General features: G+C 43.2%; 1 non-coding gene across 1 annotated transcript; it reads right to left on the reverse strand.

Moving 5' to 3' along the window:
• Positions 1 to 13,505: 13,505 nt before the first annotated feature.
• LOC144494587 (U6 spliceosomal RNA) lies at positions 13,506 to 13,609 on the reverse strand. The gene has a single exon (XR_013498116.1). It is a non-coding gene; the product is annotated as a U6 spliceosomal RNA (small nuclear RNA).
• Between the last annotated feature and the right edge of the window lie 417 nt (positions 13,610 to 14,026).

Genomic DNA, 14,026 nt, shown 5'->3' on the forward strand with positions numbered 1-14,026 from the left:
ACACTTATCCATGTTAAACTCCTTCTGCCATATTTTGGCCCACTCACCTAACCTATTTATATCCATTTGCAAATTTCTTATTTCCTCCTTACAACTTACTATCCCATCTATTTTAGTGTCATCTGCAAATTTGGCTACAGTACCTTCTATCCCTGTTTCCAAGTCATTAATATAGATTATTAATAGTTGGGGCCCGAGGGCCGAACACTGTGGGACCACATTATTTACATCTTGCCAACCAGAAAAAGACCCATTTATCCCGACTCTCTACCTTCTGTCAGTTAGTCAGTCTTCTATCCAAGCTAATAAATTACCCCTAACCTCATTTTGATTTTGATTTGATTTATTATTGCCGCATGTATTAACATACAGTGAAAAATATTGTTTCTTGCATGCTATACAGACAAAACATACCGTTCATAGAGAAGGAAACGAGAGATGCAGAATGTAGTGTTACGGTCATAGCTAGGGTGTAGAGAAAGATCAACTTAATGCAAGGTAAGTCCACTCAAAAGTCTGACAGCAGCAGGGAAGAAGTTCTTGAGTCGGTTGGTACGTGACCTCAAACTTTTGTATCTTTTTCCCAAAGGAAGAAGGTGGAAGAGAGAATGTCCGGGCTGCGTGGGATCCTTAATTATGCTGGCTTTGCCGAGGCATCGGGAAGTGTAGACAGAGTCAATGGATGGGAGGCTGGTTTGCGTGATGGATTGGGCTACGACCTTTTGTAGTTTATTGCGGTCTTGGGCAGAGCAGGAGCCATACCAAGCTGTGATACAACCAGAAAGAATGCTTTCTATGGTGCACCTGTAAAAGTTTGTGAGAGTCGTAGCTGACATGTCAAATTTCCTTAGTCTTCTGAGAAAGTAGAGGCGTTGGTGAGCTTTCTTAACTATAGTGTCGGCATGGGGGGGGACCAGGACAGGTTGTTGGTGATCTGGACACGTAAAAACCTGAAGCTCTCGACCCTTTCTACTTCATCCCCATTGATGTAGACAGGGGCATGTTCTCCTTTACGCCTCCTAAAGTCGACGACAATCTCCTTTGTTTTGTTGACATTGAGGGAGAGATTATTGTTGCAGCACCAGTTCACCAGATTCTCTATCTCATTCCTGTACTCTGTCTCATCATTGTTTGAGATCCGACTCACTACGGTGGTGTCGTCAGCAAATTTGAAAATCTAATTGGAAGGGAATTTGGCCACACAGTCATAGGTGTATAAGGAGTATAGTAGGGGGCTGAGAAAACAGCCTTGTGGGGCACCGGTGTTGAGGATGATCATGGAGGAGGTGTTGTTGCCTATCCTTACTGACTGTAGTCTGTGAGTTAGGAAGTTCAGGATCCATTCGCCGAGGGAGGTGCCGAGGCCCAGGCCACGGAGTTTGGAGATGAGTTTTGTGGGAATAATAGTGTTGAAGGCTGAGCTGTAGACAATAGGAGTCTGACATAGGTGTCCTTGTTATCTAGGTGTTCCTGTTGTAAAGAGAGATTGAATTTGTCTGTGAATACCTCTGCCAGCTGATCCGCGCAGGATCTGAGTGCACATCCCGGTACCTCATTCGGGCCAGTTGCTTTCCGTGGGTTGACCTTCAAGAAAGCTGCTCTGACATCTGCAATGGTGACCCCAGATACAGGTTCATCCAGGGCTTCCAGGGTGGAGGGCACGCTCTCGCTGACCTCTTGCTCAAAACGGGCGTAGAATGCATTGAGCTCATCAGGGAGAGGTGTGTTGGTGCCGGCGATTTTACATGCCTTCATCTTGTAGCCTGTTATGTCTTGCAGACCTTGCCATAGTCGGCGGGGGTCGGTGTGGCTAGCCTGGGACTCTAGCTTGGTCTGGTGTTGTCTTTTGGCATCTTTGATTGATCTCCTTAGATCGTATCTGGCTTTCTTGTATAGGTCAGTGTCGTCTGACTTGAACGCCTCAGACCTGGACTTCAGCAAGCAGTGGATATCCCTGTTCATCCATGGTTTCCGGTTGGGGAACACACAGATTTGCTTCTTTGGCACACAGTCTTCTACACACTTACTAATGAAGTCAGTTACTGTGGTGACGTAGTCGTTCAGGCTGGTCACAGAGTTTTTAAATACTGACCAGTCCACTGACTCCAAGCAGCCCCATAGGAAATCATCCGATTCCTCAGACCAACATTGCATGACTCTCTTTGATGGAATCTCCCACTTCAGGTTTTGCTTGTAAGTCGGGAGCAGGAGCACAGTCTTGTGGTCTGATTTGCCAAAGTGTGGGCGGGCGATAGAGCAGTAGGCATGTTTGATATTTGTGTAGCAGTGGTCTAGGATGTTTGGGCCTCAGGTGGAGTAGGAGACGTGTTGGTGGTAACTTGGTAGTACGCTTTGAGCTTGGACTGATTGAAGTCCCCGGCCACGGTGAACAAGGCCTCAGGATGTTTAGTCTCAAGGCTATTCGTAGTGGTGTATATTTCGCCCAGCGCGATCTTCACGTCCGCATGGGATGGGATGTAAACTGCCATCAGGATAATGGAGGTGAACTTCCGCGGAAGGTAGTAGGGGCAGCATTTTAGCATCAGGTATTCTAAGTCTGAGGAGCAAAAAGTTGCCAATGTTGCTACGTCTAGGCACCATGAGGTGTTGATTAGGAAGCAGACCTCATCTCCCCTAGCCTTGCCTGGGGCCGCTGTACAGTCCATTCGATGGATTGAGAAGACCTCTCGTTATAGGGCACTGTCCGGTGAAGCAGCAGTGAGCCACGTTGCCGTGAAACAGAGTACACAGCAGTCCCTCAGTTCTCTTTGGAAAGTGAGTCTGGCTCTAAGTTTGTCTAGCTTGTGATCTTACCTTGTGTATTAACTTCTTGTGCGGCACCTTATCAAACACCTCCCTGAAGTCCAGATATACTACATCTACAGGATCCTCATTATCCACTTGGCTTGCACATCTTTGAAGAACTCTAGCAAATTAATAAAACATGATTTACCCTTCATAGCACAATGCTGACTCTGATGGAATGCACTTTGACTTATCAAATGTCCTGTAGTTACTTCCTTAATAATGGGGAGGTGATGGCCTAGTGGTATTATTGCTCGACTATTAATCCAGAACCTCAGTTAATGTTCTGAGGACCTGGTTTCAAATCCCATCACGGCAGATGGTGGAATTGAATTCAGTAAAAAAGTCTGAAATTAAGAATGACCATGAAACCATTGTCGATTGTCGGAAAAACCCGCCTGGTTCACTGATGTCCTTAAGGGAAGAAAATCTGCCATCCTTACCTGGTCTAGCCTACATATGACTCCAGAGTCACAGCAATGTCATAGAATCATACAGTGCAGAAGAGCCCCTTCGGCCCATTGAGTCTGTACTGGCATACGGGAAACACCTGAGCTCCCATCTAATCCTATGTACCAGCACTTGGCTCAGCCTTGAATGTTATGACATGCCAAGGGCACATCCAGGTACTTTTTAAAGGATGTGAAGCAACCCATCTCCACCACTCTTTCAGGCAGCGCATTCCAAATCCTCACCACCCTCTGGGTAAAAAAAGTTTTCCTCACATCCTCCCTAAACCCCCTGCCCCTCACTTTGAACCTATGTCCCCTTGTGACTGATCCTTGCACTAATGGAAACAGCTGCTCCTTATCCACTCTGTTCATGTCCGTCATAATCTTGAACACCTCGTTCAGGTCACTCTTCAGTCTTCATTGTGGTTGACTCTCAACTGCCCTCGGACAACTAGGGATGGGCAATAAATGCTGGCCATCCAGCAATGCCCATGTCCCATAAATGAGTAAAAAAAATGGATTCTAACAATTTTCCAACAAAAGATGTTAAACTAACTGGTCTGTAGTTTCCTACTTTCTGTTTCCCTCTCTTTTTGAATAACGGCATTCTATTAGCATTTTTCCAATCCACTGGAACCTTTCCCACATCCAGGAATTCAAGGTAGTCTAAGGAGTGTGACTGCTTCCTGAAACATAACATCCAGGTACCTCTCCTCCTCCCTGATATGTCGCAGTGTCCGAAGCTCAGACACCAGCTCATTAACTCTGAGCCACAGTTCCGCGAGCAACCAACACTTATTGCAGATGTGGCCATAAGGAACCACAATGGGGTCCACCAGCTCCCCTATCACGCCGGTACAACACATCGCCTAGCCCTCCAACCCTAGTTTATTTTATTTGTTTTTAATTTGATTTTTAAAAAGTTTCAACAGGTTTTTAGCTTTTTGATCCGTAAAATATTTCTCATTATCTTTAATCTGAAAGCAACTTAGAATAGATAATTCAAATTACCAGTTACTTACCAGCCAATGAAATTACTGTTTTCCTCTGACGTTACTCCTGGTTGTTTTTCAAACTCAGCCCGCTGCCTCAGTACAGGGTGTCCCTCTGAGGTCCGGCTGTCTCCGCTTCTGGGAAGGTAATTGAAGGCCCTGAGCCTGGCTCTCTCTTTATCCTCTCCCCAGTACAGGGTGTCCCACTGAGGTCCGGCTGTCTCTGCTCCTGGGAACGTAAGTGAAGGCCCTGAGCCCTGGCTCTCTCTTTATCCTCTCCCCAGTACAATGTGTCTCTTGCAGGTCAAGCTGTCTCCGTACCTGGGAAGACAAGTGTAGGCCCTGAGCCTGAGACTCTCTTTAATTTCTCCCAGTACAGTGTGTCCCTTGCAGGTCCGGCTGTCTCTGCTTCTGAGAGGACTGTGCTTGCTGACCTACTTTGAGCTCCTGGTCTGGGAAAGCATTGATTTTTAATTTCTCATCAATCCCTGCATTGCCTCGTTGCCTTCTGTATCTATAACCTCTTTCTGACCTACTACTTTCAGAGATCTCAGTGTTTCTCCAATTCTGGCCATTGTGCACTCTGATTTTCATCAGTCCATTATTGACGGCCTTACCTTCAGCTGTGTAGGCCCTAAGCTCTGCAATACTCTCTCTAAACCCCTCCGTTTCACTCTTGCGCTTTTCCTTTAAGATGTTTCTTAAAACTTCTCTCCTCGACAAAACTTTTGATCACTGACCTCATATGTGGTTCGATATTAAATTTAATTTCATAATGCTCCTGTAAAGTGTTTTGGGACACCTATTTTAAAAGTGCTATACAAATGCATGTTGTTATAATTTAAATGGTAAGATTTTAATTGGAGTGGAAGAGCAGCGGGCGTTGGTGTCCCGATACACAGCTCATTAAAAGTTTCAATACTTTCTGACAAGGTCATAAAGAGATAATTGATTGCTTGGTTTTCTCTCTATAATCGTTGAATACAATAATAAGCAGATGCAAAGTTTTGAGTTCATCCATTTTTAACAGAAATGTTGTGAACAGGGATTTTACATTTAAATGATGGTTCTTTGCATTCACAAGTATTGAACAAAGGATTGAGATGAAATGTTATTAAGCACTTAGAGTCTAGGCAAAAAGGATGGGTACTAAATGCTGGTCTAGCCAGTGATGCCCACATCCCATAAATGAATATAAAAATTGTTGTTTTTTCCCCCAAAGAGGTTAAACAATAAGCCTCAGTAATCAATAAACACCTCATACACATTGTGAGGTTCCTTGTCCCAAATGCTTGCCAAGGGTTGCCTGGCATGGGCTCTTTCCCTCTGGTTATCAGGAGAGGGAGATAAAAGTAGAGCCAGAATGATACACTGATGATCAGGATTTTAAACAGAAAACGACAAAGGCAAGGTTTTTGCTAGAATTTGAAGGTTAGAATGCAAGAGGACAGTCAAAAGTTAGTTATTCACGCCAATCAAGATGGCTCACTCATGTGGGCAAGTGTAACATATTTATTATTTTGTTCTGTTTAAGCAAAGATAAGTTGTAACATTTTGGCTAAATGAGTCCAACTGTGCCTGCTCTTCTGTATGATAACTTGTGGTGAAATGAAGCAGCTTAGTGATTTATATCTATCCTTATCTCACCAAATGTTTTCTCAGCCTTGAGGAGGTTGGAACAGTGCATTTGAGGACATGTGCAAAAGACATGGAAAATTTAACTGATTGCAAGGAAGCACAATACCCACACCCCCGAGTTACATTAATGTTCGATGTTGTGCATTACAGATGTGCTCCTAAATGTAAAATGCTCAGGCTACTTATGAGAATAACAGAACTGCTGTAATTGAGAGAATTCTGAAGAAACCAAAGCCAAATATCAAAACTTAAAAGCTAACCTTAGAAAAACCCCTTCACCAGTTTCTCTCTTCAGGTTCTATGTCCTGAAGGGGCATTGGCAACCATGGATTTCAGTGATTGGTCCACTTGGCAAGGTACTGCAGTGGTTTGCCATTGCCTTCCCCTGATGGCTGACCAGGAAACTTTCCCACTCTTTCTGGCTGCATATCAGCAAATTAGAAGGATTTACAATCAACCTGAAGTGGGACTTGTACCCAGAGAATCTGGTCTGGAGGTTAGTTTAATTATTAGTGTCACAAGTAGGCTTACATTAACACTGCAATGAAGTCACTATGAAATTCCCCTAGTTGCCACACTCCGGCGCCCGTTCGGGTACACTGAGAGAGAATTTAGCATGGTCAATATACCTAACCAGCACGTCTTTTGGACTGTGGGAGGAAACCAGAGTGCCTGGAGGAAACCCACGCAGACACAGGGAGAATGTGCAGATTCTGCACAGACAGTGATTCAAGTTGGAAGTCAAACCTAGGTCGCTGGCGCTGAGAGGCAGCAGTGCTAACCGCTGAACCACCAAGCTGCGCATGGTAGAAGTAGGGATGCTACTACTGTGTCATTAATTCTCCCTCAGCTTGTCAGCAAAACCAAATCTTTTGGGGCCTTTCCTTTGGCCAAGAGTGGGCCCTTACTGTAAATGCCCAAAATGTAAGCCGCAGGCATTTATAACTTTGCATTACCAAATTCCTCACATTTTAAGAGACTCTTTTTCTTGTAGTTTGTTACGAACTGAAATATTTTGTATATCTATTTGTAAAATATTCACATTCTAAAACAGGCATCAGTGCGCACAAGTAGAGAATATTGTCTGTATCAAACATTAGTGCATTGTACACACTATCAAGTTACAGCCACTACTTTTCTATTATTTAGTCTCTTATCTCATTCACTATCTCCTCCCAAGGAAGAAATCACAGCATGGGCCTCCAGCATATAAAAAAAAGTAATGGTTTGTTCTTCAGTTCTCTTATTGCTTTGTTGCATATGATTTAGGGATCAACTGCGCTAGTAAAATATAAATTGTTGTAACACAGCATCTCTCCTTCCAGCACATAACTGTTGATTTATGAAAACTTAAGTGGAGGATTCAAATGTTGTATAATTTGCCATAATTTCAGACTGGGCATAATAATAGTTTTCTGAGGACAAGATAGTGCTTCAAATAATGTAAGCGCAACAATGAATTTCAGCCCATCACAGATGATTACTGCTTGTCCACTCGGCATAACTCACGAGTGCATCACCTCCTTACCCATTACTTATTATATGGTTTATGTCCAAACACCTTCACTGCATTATGCCTCCCTGATTTATTGTGGGAAATGGAAATCCTATGCTATACAAAGATCCAAATTGTTATTCATCTTGACAAGCAAGTTCAATTTTCTAGTGGGTAACATTCTCTCCCATTTTATTAATAGGAGCTTCAGCTTGTACATACAAATTCAAACAAGCTGCCACTGTCTAACCATGGGAAGCAATTTGCTGCAGACAGCGATTTCCTGATTAAGAGTGCACAGAGTTAATAGCCTTCGACTATAGATATTCCAATAAGGTTCATTGCAGATATATAGCACATCACCGCATTTCATTACATTTTATTAACCTTATTCATTACAGAGGTAATCCAGTACACACTTACCAAGATCCTGGATTTCTGTAACCTTTCGAGAGGTTTCAGCCAACCTGAAATACCATTTTTAAGAATTTCTTTAGTAATCCAACTTTTTATTGTGGATAACTGCAATGGGTCAGTAAATGTGTCCTTCATAAGCACCGGAACATAACACTAACCCTGTGAAATGTAAGACTTGCTCATCCCTGATCTAATGCAAAATAAATGGGTGCTGGCATGGCTCCGTTTATGTTTGACAGTGCACATGTCATTCTATTTGACTCACAAATACACATACAAAAGAAGAGTTATTGAAAACCTCGTTATTTACGATAACACTGAGATGTGGAAGCCCATTTTTGGGATAATTTATCCTCAATATCTTAAAAGTCTATTTATTTGGACCATTAAAATACGCAGGATTTCCATCAGCCACTTCAACTAAATGTACCTTTGACACACTGGACTCAGTGGCTGAAAATGCATTCACCTTTATCGCTGAAACTTTTCCAATTCGACCCCTCTGACTGTAAAAGCGAAACACTAAGGTGATTGAAAACCTCATCATTCACCTGTGGAAAGACAGTTTCAGCGAAAAATGGAAGGTGAACCTGACGGAAAAAAAAAAAGCCCTTCGGGTTTCTTAGGGTTGGTTTCTAGTTGTTGCAACAGAATTTATTTTTTTGTTCAAACATCATCACAGCTGCCTAATTCCTGCAGCTGCACTTTGCAAGTTTCTGTAGATCACTCATACACTCCATTGGTCACTGCTGACTAGCAATTACCTAATGTGTAATTTCTCAATTTGTCCCGAGGTGTTCCCAACGCCCAAAAGCTGTTCACCTGCAGTTTGTGAGGGTTTTTTTTCCCTTCTTTCCTAATACAACACTTTCACCTGTGTTAAATTGCTGCATCGCCTGAGGTTAAAGCTGATATTTGTTTTTAATCATATCTTCTCTGGAATTATTCCAATTCATTCAGGTTGCTGAATATGAATGTTTAAGCTCAGATTTGAAAGGGCAGAACAGAGGGAAAATCAAAGGCTCCAATGTAGCTCAGGGAAAGAAAAAGAAACAAATAAATGCTTTCAGTAAGCAAGGATGGCATCTCTCGGAGCTCAGTGCATTGCTTGGCATGAAGGAGAAGATTCCAGGTTTGATGCCTGGCCCGTTCATTACAAAACAACAAGGAAAAGTGCAGCGCAGGAACAGGTCCTTCGGCCCTTCAAGCCCATGCCAATCATGATGCCCTAACTAAACTAAAAAACCTTCTGCCCTAACTCGGTCTGTATCCCTCTATTCCCTCCCTATTCATGTACCAATCCAGATGCCTCTTATATGTTGCTGATGTGTCTGCTTCCACCACCTCCTCTGACAGCACGTGCCGGACACCCACCACTCTCTGCGTGAAAAACTTCTCCCGCACATCTCCCTTAAACTTTCCCCCTCTCACCTTGAACCTGCGCCCCCTGTAATTGACACTTCCACCCTTGCAAAAAGCCTCTGACTATCCACCCTGTCTATGCCTCTCATAATTTTGTAGACCTCAATTAGGTCTCCCCTCAGCCTCCGTATTTCCAGTGAAAATAATCCTAGTTTATTCAACCTCTCCTTATAGTCAACACCTTCGAGACCAGGCAACATCCTGGTGAACCTTCTTTGCACTCTCTCCAAAGCTTTCACATCCTTCCTTCTGGTAGTGTGGTGACCAGAACTGTATGCAATACTCCAATACTCATTGTTAGCTTTTCTAAGACAAGCAGAAAATGTGATGCTGCAGTTGTCCCATAGAGTTTGGACCAGGGAGGGCAACGGAATCAATCTGAATTGTGTTTGTACATTTATCAGCTGACTTTAAACAATTGTTCCACAGTTAAGTGAAGAAGGTACCAACAGAACAGTGGGAAACAAAAACAAGGATATACCTGAGTAAGTTTAACATATGAAGTCAAATGTCAAAACATTGCTCATTCCTTACTAAGCTGGAATTCCTTGGGGGTTTCCATTAATCTTCTGTCACAAGTGTGATGGGAGACTAAGAAAGATCCATGTGTAAAACTGCAGAGACTGGGCATTTCTGATTTGCCTTATGGGAGGTATATTGTCTGCCACTTGAAAAGCAAACACAGTTGAGTTGAAGGAATCAGAGATGAGGATGCCCCGTGCTGATGGTTCTGGTGCCACTCAGCAATTTTACAGCAGTATTAGTATGAATGGACAGAAATGATGGTAAATGAAGCGCATGACATTGAGCCGAATGGGTCGATATTTTCTGGCGCTGAGAAGAATGAGAGGTGTTCTCATTGAAACATCAGGGTCAGTTTAGCTCAGTCAACTGTACAGCTGGTTAGTGATGCGAAGCACTGACAAAAGCATTGGTTCAATTCCCATACCGACTGAGGTTATTCATGAAAGCCTGGCTTTCTCAACCTTGCCCCTTGCCTGAGGTGTGAGTTTCCTCAGGTTAAATCACCACCAGTCAGCTCTCCCCCTCAAAGAGGAGAGCAGCCTATGGTCATCTGGGATTATGGTGACTTTACCTTTATAATGTTTATAGAGGGCTTGATAGGTTAAATGCTGAGAGGCTATTTTTCCTGGCTGGAGGGTCTAGAGCTAGGCAGTCATAGACTCAAGAAGGGGGCCACAATTTAGAACTGAGATCAGGAACATTCCTTTACATTCTCTACTCAGAAAGCGATGGAAGTCCACCATCTGGTCAGTATATTTAAGGATTAGATTTTTGAACATTAAGAGACACCTGGATAGGACAGGAAAAGTGAAGAAAATATTGATTATGACCTTATTGAATATCGGAGCAGAGTCGTGGAGTTGTATGTTCTATTCCTGCTTCTGTTTCTCGTACGCGTATAATGTCGTTACTGCATCATACATTCCCCTGCCCAGAAATGGATGGCCACTGTCAACTGATGTAAACAATGGTTTAATATTGGGTAGTTGCGAAGGTAGGTGGGATGTTGAGTGTCATATGTTGTCCGTGAAAACACATCCTTCAATGTGAAGGTTTACACATTGAATAAGAAAGCTATGTGGGATGGGGGAGGGTAGCAGATGTCTATGGAGTTGTGTCTCAACAAGGAATCAAGACCTTGCAGAGGAAAGGGGAAGGCAGGGAGAATTTGGTGGAAGAAATCTGGTAAGAAATCCAAATTGTACTAAATTGCATGACTGAAAGTTCACAAATATTATGATTATATACCTGAATTTATAACATGTCAAGTGCTATTTAATTGCTTTTTTCTGTGAAAGTGAAAACATTTTAACATGTGACTCCAATTGAGACATGTTAAATTAATGTAAATCTCTGTCTGAATAATTACAACTCTGCCCCATGGGTTGAAAATGATACTTTTAGTAGTTGATGTGCCTTATGCAAAGAAGAGTAAAGAGCATTTTTCTTTTATCTCAGGCTATTATGTTTCTAAATGACATAAAATAACGTTTGTCATTCTGGGCATGACTTTTCTGGTTGCATTAGACTCTTGATGTTTTGACATGTGGCATTCAGAACAAAACCACTGGAGGCATGAAAGATACCGTGGAGAGATGGCCAAATTTTTTAAGTTTAGGCTCATTAACTGCACAGTTCAGAAATGGTTCTGCAGCATCGCTGTTGCTGCATTCTGATTGGATGTTCAAAAGTATATTTTTAACAATGTGTACTCCTAACACTCTCAGAAATTACACTGATTAAATTTATGTATTTTGCCAGTGTTGTAAAAAATCTGAGACAAACTTAAAAAACATGAAGGCCGATAAACCCCCAGGGCTTGATAATCCAAATCCCAGAGTATTTAAGGAAGTGGCCCTAGAAATAGTCGGTGCATTGGTGGCCATCTTCCAAGATTCTATAGATTCTGGAACAGTTCCTATGGTTAGGAGGGTAGCTAATGTAATCCCATTATTTAAAATGGGAAGTAGAGAGAAAACAGGGAATTATAGACCAGGAAGCCTGGTGTTAATAGTGGGGAAGATGCTGGAGTCCGTTATAAAAGGTTTAAAAGCAAAGCTCTTGGAAAACAGTGGCAGGATTGAACAGTGTCAGCATGGATTTACGAAAGAGGAATCATGCTTGATAAATCTACTTGATCCCAGGAATCAGTCATTGCACTCCCGCCATAGCAAGAACATCTTTCCTCAGATAAGGAGACTAAAACTGCGCACAATATTCCAGGTGTGGCTTCACAAAGGCCCTGGATAATTGCAACAAGACATTTCTGCTCCGGTACTCGAATCATCTTGCAATGAAAGCCAACATAATATTTGCCATCTTTACTAGCATGCTTACTTTCAGTGACTGGGGTTCAAGGACACCTAGGTCTCATTGCGTATGCCCCTCTCTCAATCTATAGCCATTCAGATAATAATCTGCCTTCTTGTTCTTGCCACCAAAGTGGACAATCTCACATTTATCCACATTAAACTGCATCGACCATGCATTTGCTCGCTCATTAAACTTGTCCAAATCACACTGAAGCATCTCTGCATCCTCCTCACAGCTCACCCTCTCACCTAAATTTGTGTCTTCTGCAATATTTTTCTACATCTAAATCATTAATATACATTGTGAATAACTGGGGTGCTAGCACTGATCTCTGCTGTACCCTACTAGTCATTGCCTGCCACTTGGAAAAAAGATCCGTTCATTCCCACTCTTTGTTCCTTGTCTGCCAACCAGTTTTCTATCCCTCTCAATACATTATCCCCAATCCCATGCGCTTTAATTTTACATGCTAATCGCTTATGTGGGACCTGGTCGAAAACCTTCAGAAAGTCCAAATAAACCACATCCATTGGCTCCCCATCACCAACTCCACTAGTTACAACCTCAAAGTGAGGCATGTCCCTCAACTATTCAATCTCCTACTGGCTGAGGTGGGTCTTCCATCTCTTAGCAACAGGATGTCCTGCCTCGGAGATCTGCTAATCAATAAAAGGCTAATAGCTGTCCCATACCGACTGCACCACTGTCGGTACTGCAGCTACGCTTGCAGGAAGGTGTGCTGTGCTGGAGCTGGAGGTAAATTTGGGAGATCTGCTGGAGCCAGTTTGGCTCCGGTGAGGTAGGGGCTGGGGTAGACAAGCCAAGCGGCAAGGGGAACTGGGGTGCAAAGGGAGAGGAGACCTTGATGGGCCCTCCAACGGGTTAAATCCCGGTGGCAGCAGGATGATCCCTGAAGAGGCTATCAATTTTACTTCAGCACCTGCTACACCATTCCATGTAGACTTTTGCAACTTAGAATCATAGAATCCCTGCAGCGTAGAAGGTACCATTCGGCCCATCGCGTCAGCACTGACCACTATCCCACCCAGCCCTATTCCTTTAACCCCTTATATTTACTCCATTAATCCCCCTGACATTAGGTTTAACTTTAGCATGGCCAATTAACCTAACCCGCACATCTTTGGAGTGTGGGAGGAAACCGGAGCACCTGGAGGAAACCCATGCAGACAGGGGAGAACGTGCAAATTCCACACAGGCAGTGACCCGAGGCCGGAATCGAACCCGGATCCCTGGCGCTATGAGACAGCAATGCTAACCACTGTGCCACTGTGCCGTCCACGAACTTGAAAGATGCAAACACTTGTTCAATATAGCAACAGCCAGAAGAACAAAATCAGCAATTAATCTGAAGGCAGTCCCGTTAAATACCTTTTATGGGTGGCCAGGGGTGGGGGGGGGGGCTGACCTTCCTGTTGTTACTGAGGATTCAGCTGTTTTAGGCTAAGGGAGAGCATTGCCATTCTTGTGCAGGGGCTTTGCTAATCTTCTCTGTATTGTTCCCATTTCTGTTTCTGTGTTGCCTTGTACATCGAACCCCAAATTGGCATTGCACGCATCACATTAGCATTGTATGCTGATTGACATTGTGATTTACTTCTCTACATACCTCTGCTGGACTTTAGCTGTATGCGCTAATGCCCTCATACAGATGGGGATCTGGCGTGAATCATGACAAAAGTGTGTGGCATGTTGGATGTCATTTTGGTCCCCAAATAGCATCCATAACAGCCAAATAATGTGCATTACTGAGTCCAACTTTATGCCATTAACTTCACTCTTTCCAAAGTTGAGCTGGGGCTCATCCAAGACTAGGTATTGAGGAAACTGTCTGACACCAGGGAGCCAATGAGAGGATCAAGAAAGGTAATGGAAAATTGGAGCTGGGGGTCATTGACGTACATGTGGAAGCTGACCACATATTTGTGGATATGTCACCAAGTAGGCAG

This window comes from Mustelus asterias, chromosome 5 (assembly GCF_964213995.1).
Source record: "Mustelus asterias chromosome 5, sMusAst1.hap1.1, whole genome shotgun sequence".
In the NCBI taxonomy this organism is placed as follows: Eukaryota; Metazoa; Chordata; class Chondrichthyes; order Carcharhiniformes; family Triakidae; genus Mustelus; species Mustelus asterias.